Source organism: Magnolia sinica, chromosome 5, assembly GCF_029962835.1.
Source record: "Magnolia sinica isolate HGM2019 chromosome 5, MsV1, whole genome shotgun sequence".
Taxonomy (NCBI): domain Eukaryota; kingdom Viridiplantae; phylum Streptophyta; class Magnoliopsida; order Magnoliales; family Magnoliaceae; genus Magnolia; species Magnolia sinica.
The window spans coordinates 9,470,136-9,475,582 of NC_080577.1; positions in this window are offsets into that span (position 1 = coordinate 9,470,136).

Consider the following 5,447-nt stretch of genomic DNA (forward strand, 5'->3'; position numbering starts at 1 on the left):
TCATTATGACCAGAAACCGCAGTCCAGGATTAATTTGGACCATTCATCATTTGGGGAAAAATCTTGTAAGCCCTACCTTATCCTCTCCATTACAGTACAAATTAAAATGGATGGTCCACATCATTTATCAAAAAAAAAACTGTCTTTGATCTGGACTGTAGATCATGTGAGGGCCTCTAATCCCACATTCGCCTCTTAAGAATCATGATGATCTGATGATCCTAGCCATCCAACCACTTGCTAATAGAGATGGACGAAACAGACCATTAATTGCAGAAAAAAAAATAAAAAATCTAATAATCGATCCACAGACATTGCTTATCTAAAAATCCAAAAAGATGCATTATTTTAAAACAATTACAGAAATTGCTTCAATAAGCACGAGACATTAAACTGATCAAAACCATCAAAAACTAAACTCGAGTTACAAACAAGCACAAAACATAACAAACTGAAATAAGAAGAATCACAAGATTACTAGCTTAGTTCCAGGGTAGGCTTCTCAACAAAGTCGCTGCTGGCCATTCCCAAATATCCCCTTCCATGAGGGCATTGATCGATTATCATTAACTCAAATTCAATGGCATTGCTAAGCACATAAGTCAGCAAGTTTCATCGATTATCATTAATCCACTCATCTTGACTTGCTTGAGGTGATTGCTTGGGCATCTTGATGGCCTATGCGTTTCTTTCAGATTTCTGTAAGTTCCATCTACACCAAGCTGCAATCAAGATGTAAATTTAAATTGCAATTCTCATGGGAGAAATGCAATCTTTTCTTTCTTTTAGATAATTGAACCCAGTAATGCAATACCAAACTACCAATGTATAAGTAAATGTTGTCATAGACAATGGGGTCAAAACAATGCTTAAACAACAAGCACCACACACTTTGCAAGTTGCTGATCATTGCGCTGGAATTGGATAGCCAGCACATGCAACAGTCTACAAGATGGTCCATAGGGTGCGGTCCTCTGTGGATGGGCTCATTGTTGGCAAAAATGCACAGACTGGACTGTGCTAGTTGGACCATTCGTCAATGGTGAGCATTGTCGATATTGTCTCCCACCAACGTTGGTGGTTGCTAGACAGAACAATTAAGAACTCATACCATAATCGAGATTCTCCACTGGTGATCGAAGGTGGAGCTCACCCAAATGAACAGCCCAGATGTGTTTTTCCACACACACACACACACATAAAATACACTGAGACAAATTTAGTCTGAAGCAACCCAAAAATTCAAGAAAAGGGAACTGTATGAAATGCCAGAGTGTGGTTATGTTCAGTTCTACTTTGATCCGAACTTTCTCATTTTGGAAGCTTGCTTCTGATGGGATCTCAAATGTATTGAGGGACAGAAATGAGGTAGCCAATTCCCTCGACCAGCCCTTCCTAATTGTGGCTTTGTTTTCTCCTCTTTAACAAAAATTCAGTAACCATTTAAAAATTAAAAAAGGATGTTTGAATGCTTTCTTGAGGACATAAGATATAAAATTCTGTAAATACTAAATGAATTTGATTTCTTTCAGACTGAGACAGGTTAATGTCCTTCATAACATGCATGCTCAACAACTAGGGCCTGTTTGGTAACCACTCTTAAAAAAATTTCTAGGCAAATTTCTATGTAATCGAAATTTAAAATTTTAATTACAGAAATCTGATTTTACATGCAAATTCTGTGTAGATGATACTATCTACTCTAAATATTTTTCTTATGATATTGTTTGGACTGTCCATCCTGCGGACTCACCTTCGATGTGGACTGTCCATTATGCGGGACCCAACTTTAATGTGCATTGTCCATCATGTGGGGCCCAACTTGGGTGACTACTGTCCATCATGCGAGGCTAACCTTCAATGTGAACCATCAATATCCTGTGGGACCCAGCTTTGATGGGTCCACATTTGATGTGGATCATCCACTATAGGGGCCCATCTTTTATGTAGGCAGTGCATCATGTGAGGGGACAACTTTGATGATATTGTTGTCCATCATGGTGGCCATTATTAATGTGGGCTGTCCATCTTGTAGGCCCACCTTTGATGTGAACCGATCACCATGTGGGGCCAAGCTTTGATTTGGAGGTTTGTCGGGGTATATTATGCTACGTGTACAGTTTCAAATATGATCATTACGCCGTTGGACTAATATCAAAACTCCCATGGACAGGGAATTTAAGGGCTAGTTTACCCGTTAACTCATCACTTAACTCCACGGTGAATCGAGCGTCTCTTGGAAGTCGCACGTGTATGGCGTGATATCTTATTGGCTACATGCGTGTGGAGTTGCAGACGATCAAAGGAATTGATGTATGGTCCAGTTAAGGGTACAGTAGACCTACACTCTTGATGGTCTGGATTGGGGTCCTAGGTTTGGTGCTTCACATCGTCCCATACACCCAGTAATGATCGCCATAATAACAGTAGATGAGGGCGAAGCATTAAAAAAAAAAAAACAAACCAACAAACAAAAGAAAAGCTATGTTATTACATTATACGTAGGTAACAAGTTGCCATATACAAATATATCTGAAATACATTGAATTATTATTTAAATTATTTTCATAAATTAAGAAACTCATTTCCACATGTAATTTCTGCACGAAAGGACAAACATCTAGTAGGGAAGTGATCCAAAGGAAGTCTTTATGTTGTGAAATATGTTGGAAAAACTGAAAAATAAAGAATTAAAGAAAATTATTTCTTTTTAGCACCAGACTGAAACACGTATAAATATGCTGATGGTTTAGAAGAGAATTGTTAGAGTTGATTAGTTTTAAACCAGAATAGTCCAATTTATATAGACACAAGGGGAGTGGACTGTTGCTAGGTATCTATCAAAAACGTTTCTAACTATTGATAATGAATTTGGGCAACTTCAGATCGTTGTATCGAAAGATATAACCGTTGGATCATCAAAGTGCGCCTAACTAGCGCCACTATAGTCACACTACCCTCGCTCGAGGGCTCGCAACCAGAGCATCTCAGCCTTCAAAACTCAAAAAAAGAATACTACACATACCTCCATATATAAAGTACAAAATTTCTTTTCTCATCTCCAATGTGGGACTAAAGAAAAATCACACTTATAAAAAATAATAATAATAATTTAAAAAAAAAATTCAACATCATTTTTGGTGGCAAAATGAAAATTTGAATATTTAATTTTTTCAAAAAGCCAAAATTTGCAACTTTTCCGATATAACCTTACACTTAAGACACCATGATAAGATGAGCAACATGATGCAAACTTGCAAATGGGTGACATTGGCTTGGCCCAACCTGGGTCCAACCACTTTGGGTTTCTCCTGAGCTTTGGGTCTATAAATAAGGGTGGAATAGGCCAGTTTGCTTACACCCCCAAGGGGCTAGGGGTTGTGACGCAAGGATGGACATGATGAGGTCGATCACCATCTTCCTCAAGGGGATGACTACTACAAATCTATGGAGCTTCTCTAGACTCCTCACATATTGAAAGATCTAGTTAGTTCAAAAAAAAAAAAAAAAAAGAAAAAAAAGAAGAAGAAGAGGTAGAGTGATATCTGCGGGTATTTGTGCTAGCTAGCTATTGTTTATCTACGTTTGGATACACTGAAAATATAAAAAATAAATAGAAATAAAATATTTCACTAGGCTAAATCATGTATAAAATACGTTGACCTTAAAGCGTGATTCGCCCCCTTATCAAGTGCTGATGGGTTACAGGCGAATTGCTTCCAGGATAAGACAAGTCTTATCTGGATCTAGCGTGCAACAATCACAATGGGTCCACTATGGAACAATTTAATTTTAACGCAGCAGATTCATTCTGGCAGACTTAGACGGTGGAGATATTTTAAGTATTTTAGAATGGAGCTATGGATCGTATCTGATTTGATGGGAGAGATGGTGTGTTGAGATGATCAAATCGGACTGGAATGGTCAAGTTTATATAGGCATTAGGTATAACACCGTTGCTGTGTAGTATTCAATGGTCCAGAACGTTTGAAAAATGTTTCTGGCCGTTGTCCATTAATCCCAGACGTTTTTGGTCGTCAGATCAGAAAATCTGACCATTGGATCATCCTAGCCAGTCCGTTTTCGAATCGTTGTGGCTTTCAAGGTAACTATTCATTTTTAGAAATAGCTGGACATTTCGAATTTAAGGTCTGACTGTTCTTAGTCACCTATAAAATCCAGACTCATTTCAGATTTTTAGATTTACACCACCCTAAGGCTCTGACCAGACCCCTCGTACTAGACCTATCGTACCGTGATCACACCGTCACTCTGTGACACGATGCGCACGTGCGAAGTGCGAAGTGCAAAGTGCGAAGTGCAAAGTGCGTCATCTGGCGCCACTACAGCCACACTGCCTCACTGCCCACGCCCATGGCCGTGCTCGAGCGTAAGCTCCCACGCGTGCGTGTGTTCCAATGCTACGCACTAGAACACGTAACCTGTGTTTCATCTCCTCCAAAAACTCCAAGTAAGAATATTCTTCACAAATCCACATATAAACCACAAAAGTTTTCTTCTTATTTTCGATGTGGGACAAAGCACACACAACGCACTTTTTAATTCAAAAAGCGTTTTGGCAGGAAAATTCTGAAATTTTGAAAATTTTGAATTTTCATTTTTATTATTTTTTAAAAACCATTGATATTCAACACTAGCTCTGGACATGCTGAATTTTCCACACAATCCATACATTGATGAAAAAGGAAGCCCCGCATGTGAAAGTTCGTACATTTCTTCCATTTAAAATGGTAAGTATGGCAGTAGTTAACATATCAGAATGAGTCATGTGGGAAGACATAAATTGAAGGAAAATGATATAAACTTTGATTGTGGAATTGAAAAGTATCATTTTGTGTATCAAGTATGGAGATTAAATAAACTGTATAAGGTGTACTTATTGAGAAGCCACAACTGCATGTTGATTCATAGCCTTTCGCAACTTACACCCTTAGGGAAGCACTGAGATGGGATAAAAAGCTTCCGACGTGTGTAGGCTTAGGTACCCAGCCCTTTTTATATAGCTCAGAGAGTTGGGAGTTTGAATAATATGAAACTCATCCCCTTTAAGGCTCCCCACCGATCTATCAATCCTAGTCCAACTTGAACACTGTGCATGTAACACATAGAGTTATACACGAGTTAAACCAAGTTGAGCTTGGGATAGCTTGACTCGACTCTGCTACTAGTTGACCCTAGCTTAAATTTGGCTAGGCTTGGTCCTAAAGCCCGACTGGATAGCTCAGCTTAGTTCGGTCAGCAACTCGGGCCAGTTCGAGTCGAGTTCGAGCCAAGATTGAGCCTGCACAACATTTTCTCAAACACATAGAGTGCACCTTCAATTTCTCACACATTGTAAAACAACAACAATAGTTTACAGGTATTTCATCAAACACTCAGTAGGCAACATCAAAAGCAAGATACAAGGGTATTTGTTTCGTATTCAT